Source organism: Sprattus sprattus (genome assembly GCF_963457725.1).
Source record: "Sprattus sprattus genome assembly, chromosome: 1".
NCBI lineage: Eukaryota > Metazoa > Chordata > Actinopteri > Clupeiformes > Clupeidae > Sprattus > Sprattus sprattus.
The window spans coordinates 12,062,200-12,075,674 of record NC_137920.1 but is presented as its reverse complement, the minus strand read 5'-3'; positions in this window follow the sequence as shown (position 1 = coordinate 12,075,674).

Here is a 13,475-nt window from a genome sequence, read left to right as displayed (position 1 = left end):
ATTTGTTTATTTGTCCATTATTATTATTAGAAACACTGTTATTTTTTAATTTTTTAAATCTACTTTGCACGAAGAAGACTGAAGAGTTTTTTTGTCCAGACACATCATGAAATACATAGAGTAGACAAACCTTACAAATGCTCAAGATGCGGAGATGGTGCTGTGTGAAATCACAGCCCAAAGTTCATCAGGGAATAAACACAGGAGAAAAAGCCTATTAGGGTTTTCAGTGTGGAATGGCTTTTAGCTTTGTCCAAACACATCAGGAAATACACACAGTAGACAAACCTGTGAACGCTCTGCGTGTGGGAAGAGATTTGCTCAATGTTCTCATCTTTGGAGTTATATTGAAACAGAAGCCATATGGCACACACAAACACAAGCAGAGAGAGGTAGAGAAAAGGATTTGGAAGTGATTCTCCTGAAAATCACTAACAATGGTTTATGATTCAAGTTTAGTTCATGCCCTTGTGAATCTTAGAGTTAGAAATTACAGTTAAAGTAACATTATGCAACACTTTTACACTTTGAGGTATGGTTTTATAGGCAACTATTTCTGGTACCATCCTGAAATAAATGTTGATAGCATATGGCCATATGAATGACATATAAACACCTGTGTCTTTCCCATTAGCCACCCAAGATATGCTTCATGTAGGTCTGTATACCAGGCTGGAGTACATGGCAAAATCTGGAGAAAAGCTTCCACAGCATGATATTGCTAGTGCTACAGGCTACCAGTAGTGCCATACACACATCCACACATACACAGATACAGTCCTGCTCACCATTATTGGCACCCCTTGTAATTATGAGCCAACAGGCTATGAAAAAATATGTCTTTAATGTTTATCCACTTGGTCTTCCACTCAAAATATTCACAAAAATTTTACCTTTTCATTGAAGTAAAATTATTGAAAAAAAAAAAAAAACTGTTGACATTAAATAAATATTTTTTCGCAAAACATGTGGCACCCATAGAAAAATCTTATACCATAATTGAAATCTAAGGAGGATGATTCAACTGGCAAAATAATCTCCAAGGATCACAGCTGGAGAATTGCAGACATTATTTGAGTCTTGGGGTCACAAAGTCTCCAAAACTACCATCAGATGCCACCTACATCACCAAAGGTTGTTTTGGAGGGTTGCCAGAAAAAAGCCTCTGCTGTCAATCAACAACAAACTAAAGTGCCTACAGTTTGCCAAATGTAAGTCAGACTTTAATGGGACCGAGTTATATGGTCAGATGAGACCAAAATTAAGCTTTTTGGCAACTAACATCAAAGGTGGGTTTGGTGTTGACAGAAAGATAGCCATACAGAAGAGCACACCATACCCAAAGCAATCATGCCTGGTTAACTCCAGTCCACTAGGGAGCAGCGAGGGGTCATTGAAGGCACTCAGCAGGGCAGGGATAAGAGAAGGAGAACGGGAGCATGTGTTTGAACTCCATGCTTTTGACACCTGATTTTGTCCTTCAGTTCTTAAGGTAACCCAGCCTTTCCTTTCCAATTCAACTGCTGCAAATAAGTCTGTATGTTATAATAACAAGCAAACAGGTAATTGAAGTGTTTGTTTGTTGAAGGGTGTAGGTGTGTGTTAGCCTGACGATGTCATACTCATGATTCTAGTCAGAATATGAGTCTGATACCGGACCTTTGGGCTGTGATTATGGGGCGTGTTTCAACGAACTAGGAAAGAAAATGCCTATTCGCTGAATTGGATACCTAGAACCAATCAGAGCAACGTAGTAGCCTATTACCATCTGATAGATTAAACTTTTACCTGATCCCTAGGAAGGACGGCAAAAACATATTTTCAATGACAAATGCCTTAATCGCGTTTCTCTGTTGAAAATGAATGCGCTGTCAATGTCTGTTGAGATATGCCTGCTCACGTTAATTAATTAGCATTAAGGCTACAAGCTACAGTTTATTTCGATGGGTTTTTTGTGTACACGTTAGCAATGATATAACAATAATGGTCTAGAGAACTTTAGTTAAGACAAATAATACTCTGTAACATTCGTGTTGCACATGCACAACTAACCGAGTCAATGTAGACATTAAAAAGTCGTGTAGATAGCTTAATTCACATAAAATATTCCCCACTAAGCACCCGAGACGCGGCCATCTTGGTCGGAGTTCGAATCTACCGGTTAATTCAACTCAAGCGTTGGTATCTGTCCATCAACGTATAAAGCCCGCCCTGCCAATTTGATTGGTCCGGTTTGATCCTACCGATGAAACTCTCTCCCAATTAACCCAGAGCCAGACCAAATCTCCCTGACAAAAATGTTTGTGGGCGGGGTTTGGGCTGGTATCCAGGCTAGGTGTGTGTGTGTATTTAGTGATGTTTGTAGTGAGCGATTGCAAATGGCTTTGGGCAACTGATGATAGCCTGCCTTTTATTGTAGCCATGTTTATGGATATTTAATAAAGTTGAATTAATGCTTTTGACACCTGCTTTTGTCCTTCACTTCTTAAGTGCAAAGGACCTGTTTGTACTAGCCCAAGTTCCCCTAGGCTCTAGGCTAGTAACACTAGCAATACTGCCAAAGACCTCAGTTAGGTGTGTTGGAAAGCTTAGAATAATGTCACCTGGGCTGTTGTTGGTGTTTGCAAGGTTTTTACATCTCTTTGAGATAGTTTTGAAACAGATCTTCGTATTACTGCTTTAAGCAAAGGATCTCTTGAAGTAAATCTGGTTGTTACATGTGTGACTGAGTTCCTGAGCTGTCTGTGTGAGGCTGAGCTATAGGAGGAGAATAACTGAATGTTTTTAGAACCATGTGTATTTAAAGTCACTGTTATTTAGTGTGACCCATGCCAGGTGGGCCTGGAGATTAACACTTTCTACTGTCAGACAAAGGATACTTTACTGAGACTCTCTTCCTTCTAGTCAGACAAGTTGTGAATCTACTTGTGAAATCATTGCCTGACAAATCTCAAAATCAGAGTCTCAAATTCGGAATAAACAGCATATCTTTAATTTAACAGTAAGGCTTTCAATATAAACATACCACTAGCTCAGGATGAAGAGTTACATCCCAAAAAGAAATCTAATATTGAAAAAAGTGTGTGAGACATAAGTGTGCAAAGAGGATGTAGTATGATGCCACCAGTGGTTAAATTGGGCCGGGGCTGTCCGGGGCGGAGCCCCGGCACATAAGCTGCCGGGTCTGGAGTTCTGCAAAGCAGATCTGCTGCGCAGCAGCTCCAGCCGATTTTGGCAGTCTGCCTAGTCCATTAACGAGCAATGTTGTCCTACTCTTTTACAACTTTTCCATTGCAAATCTATGTTGTTTTAAAACACAAATCTAAATAATGGTAGGGAAAGGATGGCCTAGACATCTGGAGCAAGTTTGAGAAGTAGGCATATCGCGCATGAAACTTGTGCAGCAGCTCCTCCTCCGCGATCAGACAACACAACGTAAATCGGTCATCATCAGACATATCGTAGTAGACAGGTGAATGGCGAGGTAAGAGAAACTAAATTAAAGGTGCAGGTATTTTGAAAGAGGTCGATCATCACCAATAGGCTAATGCCTGCTACTGGTGTGTCAACTCACAAGCGCTAGTTAAAAAGAACAATGCTGCTAATTCTAAATGATTTAGCAAGTAGTCTATGCAATCTCCGAATCACATTTCTCATTCCTAGCTGGATGAATTTCAAACGTATTAGTATCTATGAATCAGCTCTTAATGTGACCTCATCAAACACACTCAAAATCTACAGAGTACATATTAAGTAACATAAAAAATGCTGGAGTTGTTGGCTGCTTGCTTCACTACTTGTGGATGGTTGCTCATCATCTGAATCTTCCTCCTGGCTATGCATTGGTCCTTGAACATACACTACTCAAAAAAAACTAGGGATATCTGGCTTTTGGGTGAGTAGTGTATTTTAGCATTGACCCTGTGAATATTTTTTTTAAATAATAAAAATGTGATTAGAGAAAAGTAACCCACTAACAAATACTTTCCATTTCCCACCACTTGTTTGTCATGTCATCCATTCATATGGATGTGAGTCAATCAATACTAATACAACTTTAACGGTGGCAACTTATTTACTGCATAATCCACGAAAGATTTGTGAAATTTGCCCCTCCGGATCAGAGCCCCCCCACATAGAAAATCCCAATTTAACCCCTGGATGCCACCATGGCTGACAATGCACTACAGGGGAGTACTGGAGGCAGACACTGCTAAGACCCTGATGGCCAATGACCACATCAGACATAGCACTGCTCATAGATTCATGTTGAGGATAAAGGAAAAGAAACTGCTTTGTAAAACGTTTGCATTTCGTCAATGTTTTTATTAGTTGGAGTACTGCAAAGAATGAAGCTAATATTATTAATGTCAGTTGCATATGCTCTTGTGGTATTTTTAAAGTAAGATACATTATCATTTTGAGGTGAAAACCCTTTAATTGTAGTTGAGCTGGATGTACCACTGCCATTCACAGTAAGGCAAAAACAGATGAAAAGTAAACTCAGAATTAACTGGGGTAAATGTCTGGTATTCGGGTTCAAATGTCTTGTGTATTTAAGGGGAGCTTCACACTGGTATGTAGGTCTGATATGAAACCTCCTCTATATCCTTATTACAGTACGATAGACACACACATGCTTACAAAAATACTCACAGTTGCATACAGTATAAACAAGCTTAAACAGAATGGAAGCTACCTTCAGTTTACCAGCCCATCCCCATCTTCACTCCCCTTCCCCATCACATTTCAGTTCACACCCCCAGCCCCCTACTACCCTCCTTTGTGGAGTTTCTGCAAGCGGAGCTTTGATCATGCCCACCTGAGGACTATCAGATGTGTAAATGGTTCTTATAGACATGTAGTTTCTGCCCATAACCCTTTGTCATGCTAGTTTGCATTTCAAAAGCTCCTGCAACTGATTAGCTAGGTTTGAATCCAGGAAGATAATAGGTCAGGCAGAAGAAGCATTATATTAACCCCATAGCGTGTAGTCGGATTACTAAACTCACCTTTTAAATGATGGCACTGTGATGCTCTGGAAGTATACTGTATGTGTAATTCACAGAGGATTTATTTTTCAAAACAGAACTGAATTCTGAAATGTCTGGATTAACTGAACCAACACAACAGCCCGCTTCATTGAAGAAGGAGATAAAAGATGAAGAGTTTGATGATTTCCTACAGCAGTATCTGTCTACAATTCAGACAGTGGAAGAAAATTCTGGAATGGATCGTGAATGCAAGACTGAAATGAACACGTCACCCAACGTGACCTTGAAAGAAGAAAAGTATTCACCAATGGAAATCAAAGCTGAAGAAGAATTTGATTTCAGAACAAATTATGACTGACTCTTCACCTACAAGTAAGTTGCTTGTTTATTGCTATGTGTTATGTATATATACAATACTTACACTTTAGAAAATGGCTTATTTATGCTTCACAATATGAGACCTATTCAGAGAAAACAGAACTGTGAATATCTTACTTATGGGATACTACCTGTAGTCTGCTGCATTCAAAGGAAATTTTGTTCTGAAGCTCTGCAATTCATGTGAGTGTATCTGTTTACATTTAGGCTCTTGGCAGGCACTGTTTGTCCTAAGTCACTTCCAAGTGATGTAAATTTCTAACAAAAATACAATACATCAAAACACATTACATATATGTGCCAATATTGTGGAAATTGCATACCAGAAAGAAGAGAAGAGAGAATATATTGTCTCATTTTTTTTCTTTAAATATTACAGGAGACATTCAAAGGATCCAATCTTGCAAGAGTTGGAAATCTGAGGAAAAAAGAAACAAAGACAGGAGTCCCAATTGCTCACACCTAACCGAGCAGATGATGACACATACGGGGAAAAAGCCACATGAGTGTTCTCAGTGCGGGAAGGTCTTTAGACATATATCTGCTCTCAAGGTACACCAGAGGATCCATACTGGGGAAAAGCTGTATCAGTGTTCTCAGTGTGGAAAGGCCTTTAGCCAATTAGGTAATCTCAAGAAACACCAGAAGATCCATACTGGGGAAAAGCCGTATCAGTGTTCTCAGTGTGGAAAGGCCTTTAGCCAAATAAGTAGTCTCAAGTCACACCAGAGGATCCATACTGGTGAAAAGCCGTATCACTGTTCTCAGTGTGGAAAGGCTTTTAGCCTAAAGCATCATCTCAAGAGCCACCAGAGGATCCATACTGGGGAGAAGCCGTATCTGTGTTCTCTTTAGACGGTTCTGATGTAATGCCCTGATAATACTTGATACACATTGTTAGGTTTCTTTAAATGTCTTTGTTAAAATTAGTTTTTAAGAAGATATCATGTACTGTACATGATTATGGCTAATTTCTTCATGTCTGAAGCATGTCTGAAGCATGCGTTGGGGTAGAGATTGAAACCTAAGTGTGTGATGGTTTTGAGGAGGGATGTGTTTGCTTGTATACAAACTACAACCTACAAGCATCTACTAACACATGTACAAGTAAAAGTAGTGTATGCATCAGCTCTCTAGATATGAGGCCATAAAAAGATAATCATATGAAGGCTGTGATGTTGGCAACATCTTATATACATACAGTATGTGATGAGTTTCAGGGAGGGGGGGGGGGGGATTCACAAAGAGGGTGGTAGGGAACAAAGCATTGTCATTGTCTAAAGGGTACACAGACAATCATGGCTACCTCGAGAAAACAGACTATGCACTCACTGTAGAAATCGGGTAGTGAAGGATGAGATTCTTTTCCTGACAGAATATAATAAGTACAACAACATCAGGGAAACCTACTTTTCAAGAACAGAAGATACTTGCTCTGGGTTTATAAAAATGATAGGAGAAGAAAAAACACTCCTATGGGAAATATGTGTAAACACAGACCTTATCTTCTAGTATGATCTATCTTGCCACATATTGAGAGATAATACCAAACAACTGTTAATAATGAATAAAACATTGCCATTTTTTTTTTTCATTTGGGACGTTACATACATTTTTTGGCTGAAAGTTATATCAGTTTAGTTTATTATATTGTTCCCTTGACGATTTTTTTTACTTCATTTATCCACGTCCTAGCTTCCTCACAAGAGCGTGCCCACATCCTAGCTTCCTTACCCGAGTGCCAGCAACCAATAGGGTCCAAGTGCGTCCTGCGTCCTCCTGCCAAGACACGCCCGTGTACAAAGACACGCCCCTCGTGTGAAATACACGCCTTTACAACGACTGACCGATCTCAGCGTGATGACGTAATACGTAGGATTGTGATTTCCTACTGAAATCGGGTAGTAATTTTCCAATGTAGCACAGAGACGGGTAAAAGGACACAGCCGGACCCTACTCCCAGCAACAGTAACAACAGACCGGTGTAAGGACCCCAGGTGCCTAAATATATACGCCTACCTCCGTCATGTAGGTGGCCAACTACATGCCCACTCCACCCCCCAATTAATGATGTGCTTGTACTGGAAAGAGAGCGAACAGAAGGGAGAGAGAGAGAGAGAGACAGAGAGAGAACCTAGGGGAACCTAGTCTTAACCTGGTGCACAGGCTACAGTGGGAACAGCTCTCTTTGTGTGTTCTGGACTGACTTGAGAGAATCCACACTGGAGAGAACACTCACGAACGCTCTGCGTGTGGGAAGAGATTTGCTCAAAGTTCTCGTCTTTGGAGTTATATTGAAACAGAAATCATATGGCACACCCACACACAAAAAGAGAGAGGGAGAGAGGGGATTTTGGAAGTGATGCTCCTTAATAAAAGGTGACAACTTCTGTACCGGGTTTGGGCCCTAATGATGGGTCACAGCTATTTATTGTTACTCCAGGTTTTATTGCTTTTAGCTTGATTGTTCTCTCCCTGGTATGTCGCTTTGGACACAAGCGTCTGCTAAATGGACTAAATGTAAATGTCACTCTTGTGCAAGGGTTTGAGGAATTAATGTGACCATGCCCCCCCCACCCGAGGTGTAGTGGAATGAAAATCAGAACCAATGCCTTATGATTTATATTTAGTTTTATGCCCTTGTAAATCTTAGAGTTAGAATTACAGTTAAAGTAACATTATGCAGCAATTTTACACTTCTTGAGGTATGGTTTTATAGACAACTAGTTCTGGTACCATCCTGAAATAAATGTTGATAGCATATGGCCATATGAATGACATATGAACACCTCTGTCTTTCCCATTAGCCACCCAAGATATGCCTTATGTTGGTCTGTATACCAGGCTGGAGTTCATGGCAAAATCTGAAGAAAAGCTTCCACAGCATGATATTGCTAGTGTGACGGGATACCAGTAGTGCCGCACACCCATTCACACATGCACACATACATGCATGCACTCAATCTTGCCTGGTTAACTCCAGTCCACTAGGGAGCAGCGAGGGGTCATTGAAGGCACTCAGCAGGGCAGGGATAAGAGAAGGAATGTGGGAGCATGTGTTTGAACTCCATGCTTTTGACACCTGATTTTGTCCTTCAGTTCTTAAGGTAATCCAACCTTTTCTTTTCAATTGAACCGCTGCAAATAAGTCTGTATGTTATAATAACAAGCAAACAGGTTATTGAAGTGTTTCTTTGTTGAAGGGTGTTTGTGTGTGGTTAGTGATGTTTGTAGTGTGCGATTACGCGTGGCTTTGGGCATCTGATGATAGCCTGTATTTTTATGTGTGTGTGTGTATTTAGTGATGTTTGTAGAGTATGATTGCACATTGTTTTGGGCTACTGATGATAGCCTGTCTTTCATTGTAGCCTTGTTTATAGATATTTAATAAAGTTGAACCCCATGATTTTGACACCTGCTATGTTCTTCACTTCTTAAGTGCAAAGGGCATGTTGGTACAAGCCTACGCTTCCCTAGGCTTGAGGCTAGTAAAACTAGCAATACTTCCAAAAGACCCTAGATTACTGTGTTGGCAAGCTTTTATCAGTGTCAAGTGGCGTGTTGGTGTTGTTTGCAAGGTTTTTGCATCTTTTTTAGATAGTTTTCAAACAGATCTTCTTATTACTGCTTTAAGCAAAGGACTTCTTGAAGTAAATCTGGTTGTTACATGTTTGACTCCTGAGCTGTATATGTGAGGCTGAGCTCTTAGAAGAGAAGAACTGAATGTTGTTGGGACCATGTGTCTCTAAAGTCACTGTTATTTAGTGTGACCCATGCCAGGTGGGCCTGGAGATTAACACTTTCTACTGTTATACAAAGAAAACTTAAACTGAGACTCTCTTCCTTCTAGTCAGAGAAGTTGATGGATCTACAAAATCTCAAAATCAGTGTCTCAAATTCTTTACTGCAGTGGAGCACTGGAGGCAGGCACTCCTAAGACCCTGATGGCCAATGACCACATCAGACAGAGCACTGCTGATAGATTCATGTTGAGGATGAGTTGCTTGGTAAAACTTTTGCATTTCATCCTTGATATTTTTAGTTGGAGTACTGCTAAGGATGAAGCTATTATTATTAATGTCAGGTGCATATACTCTTGTGGTATTTCCAAAGTAATATACATTAGCATATGACGTCAAACCCCTTGAATTGTTGTTGAGCTGGATGCACCACGGCCATCCATGGTATGCTAAAAATATATGAATAGTAAAGTACTCAGAATTAACTAGGGTAAATGTCTGGTATTAGGGTGCAAATGTCTTGTGTACTCACCAAAATAAGTTTTTTTTTTTAATCCTATGGATTATATTTATTTCCATTTTTTTTTTTAGGTGGAGCTGGTATGTAGGTCTGATATGAAACATCCTCTCTATCCTTATTACAGTATGATAGACACACACATGCTTACAAAAATACTTGCCTATTCATACAGAATAAACAAGCTTAGACAAAATGGAATCTTCCTTCAGTTTACCCATCCCCATCTTCACTCTCCTTCCCCATCACATTTCAGTTCACACCCCCAGCCCCCACTACACTCCTTTGTGGAGTTTCTGAATGCTGAGCTATGGCCATGCCCACCTGAGGACTATCAGAAGTGTAAATGGTTCTTATAGACATGTAGTTCCTGCCCATAACCCTTTTTCATGCTAGTTTGCATTTCAAAAGCTCCTGCACCTGATTGGCTAGGTTTGAATCCAGGAAGAAAATAGGTCAGGCAGAAGAAGCATTATATAAACCCCATAGCGTGGAGTCAAATCACTAAACTCACCTTTTAAAAAGCTGGCGCTGTGATGCTCTGGAAGTATACTGTATGTGTTATTCACCAAGGATTTTTTTTTTTAAACAGAACTGAAGTCTGAAATGGCTGGATTAAATGAACCAACACAACTACCCACTTCAGTGGAGAAAGACATAAAAGAAGAAGTGTTTGATGATTTCCTACAAGAGTATCTGTCTACAATTCAGAAAGTGGAAGAAAATTCTGGAATGGATTGTGAATGCAAGATTGAAATGAAAACGTCACCCATCATGAACTTGAAAGAAGACAAATATTCACCAATGGAATTCAAAGCTGAAGAAGAATTTGATTTAAGAGAAAGTTATGACTTTCACTCTTCACCTACAAGTAAGTTGCTTGTTTATTGTTATATGTTATATATAAAATACTTGAATTTTAGAAAATGGCTAAATGACTAACAATACGAGACCTATTCAGAGAACACAGAACTGTGAATACCCTACGTATGGGATACTACCTCTAGTCTGCTGCATTCAAAAGAGAGAAAGTGTCTAATCATTTTTCTGAAGCTCTGTAATTCAAGTCTGTGTATCTCTGTTTACATTTACATGTAGGCTCTTGGTAGACACTTTTATCCTAAGTCACTTCCAAGTGACATTTCTAACAAACAACCAATTTATCAAAATATATGTGCCAGTATCGTAGAAATTGCAAACCAGAAAGAGGACAAGAGATAATATATTTTTTCATGTTTTTCTTCTTGAAATATCATAGGAGACATTCAAAGGATCCAATCTTACAAGAGTTGGGACTCTGAGGAAAAAAGAAACAAAGACAGAAATCCTGATTGCTCAAACCTAACCGAGCAGATGATGACACATACGGGAAAAAAGCCACAACATGAGTGTTCTCAGTGTGGGAAGGTCTTTAGAAACATGTCTGATTTCAAGGTACACCAAAAGGTTCATACTGGTGAAAAGCCATATCTCTGCACTACTTGTGGGAAGAGTTTCAAGACAAATTCACATCTCACCTCCCATCAGATCACACACTCCGGAGAAAAGCAACATCACTGTTCAGAGTGTGGAACGGCCTTTAGACAAATGTCTGCTCTCAAGATACACCAGATGATCCATACTGGGGAAAAGCCATATCAGTGCACTACTTGTGGGAATAGTTTCAAGACAAACGCACATCTCATCTCCCATCAGATTACACACTCTGGAGAAAAGCAACATCACTGTTCAGAGTGTGGAACGGCCTTTAGACACATGTCTGCTCTCAAGGTACACCAGATGATCCATACTGGGGAAAAGCCGTATCAGTGTTCTCAATGTGGAAAGGCCTTCAGGACAATTGGTGATTTCAAGACACACCAGAGGATTCATACTGGGGAAAAGCTGTATCCGTGTACTCAGTGTGGAAAGGCCTTTAGTAGAATTGATCATTTCAAGACACACCAGAGGATCCATACTGGGGAAAAGCCGTATCATTGCACTCAATGTGGAAAGGCATTTAGCCAAAGTGGTTCTCTCAAGGCACACCAGAAAATACATACTGGGGAAAAGCTGTATCAGTGTTCTCACTGTGGAAAGGCCTTTAGCCAAAGTGGTTATCTCAAGACACACCAGAGGATCCATACTGGGGAAAAGCCGTATCTGTGTTCTCAGTGTGGAAAGGCCTTTAGCCAAATAGGTAATCTCAAGGTACACCAGAGGAGCCACTGTTCTGATGTGATGCCCTGATAATACTTGATACACATTGTTAAGTTTCTTTAAATGTCTTTGGTCAAATTAGTTTTTAAGAAGATGTCATGTACAGGTGCATCTCAATAAATTAGAATATCATCAAAAAGTTGATTTATTTCAGTCTATTCAAAAAGTGAAACGAATTTTTTATATAGGTTCATTACACACAGACTGATATATTTCAAGTGATTTATTTTTTTTTAATTTGATGATTATAACCAACAGCAAATGAAAACCCCAAATTCAGTATCTCAGAAAATTAGAATATTACTGAAGACCAATAGAAAAAAGTATTTTTAACACAGAAATGTTGGACTAGTGAAAAGTATGAACATGTACAGCACTCAATACTTGGTCTGGGCTCCCTTTGCATGAATTACTGCAGCAATGCGGCGTCGCATGAAGGCAATCAGTCTGTGGCACTACTGAGGTGTTATGGAAGACCAGGTTGCTCTGATGGTGGCCTTCAGCTCTTCTGCGTTGTTGGGTCTATTGTCTCGCATCTTCCTTTTCACAATACCCTATAGAATCTATGGGTTTTAGGTCAGGCGAGTTTGCTGGCCAATCAAGCACAGGGATACCATGGTCCTTAAACCAGGTACTGGGACCTTTGGAAGTGGGTGCAGGCGCCAAGTCCTGATGGAAAATGAAATCCGCATCTCCATAGGATGGTCAGCAGAGGGAAGCATGAAGTGCTCTAAAACAGACGGCTGTGCTGACCTTGGACCTGAGAAAACACAATGGACTAACACCAGCAAATGACATGGCACCCCAAACCATCATTCACTGTGGAAACTTTACACTGGACCTCAAGCAACTTGGATCCTGTGCCTCTCCTCTCTTCCTCCAGACTCTGGGACCTTGATTTCCAAATGAAATGCAAAATTGACTTTCATCTGAAAAGAGATCTTTGGACCACTGACCAACTGTGCAGTCCTTTTTGTCCATAGCCCAGGTGAGACGCCTCTGACGTCTCCGGTTCAGGAGTGGTTTGACACAGGAATGCGACAGTTGAAGCCCATGACCTGGATACGTCTGTGTGTGTAGGCTCTTGAAGCACTGACTCCAGCTGCAGTCCACTCCTTGTGAATCTCCCTTGAATGGGCTTTGTCTCACAATCCTCTCAAGGCTGCGGTTATCCCTGTTGCTTGTGCACCTTTTTCTACCACATTTTTTCCTTCCATTCAACTTCCCATTAATGTGCTTGGATACAGCACTCTGTGAACAGCCAGCTTCTTTAGCAATGACCTTTTGTGTCTTACCCTCCTTGTGCAGGGTGTCAATGATCGTCTTCTGGACAACTGTCAAGTCAGCAGTCTTCCCCATGATTGTGTAGCCTACTGAACTAGACTGAGAGACCATTTAAAGACTCAGGAAGCCTTTGCCGGTGTTTTGAGTTAATTAGATGATTAGAGTGTGACACCATGAGTCTTCAATATTGAACTTTTTCACAATATTCTAATTTTCTGAGATACTGAATTTGGGGTTTTCATTAGCTGTCGGTTATAATCATCAAATTTAAAGGAAATAATCACTTGAAATATATCAGTCTGTGTGTAATGAACCTATATAAAAAAATGAGTTTCACTTTTTGAATAGAATTACTGAAATAAA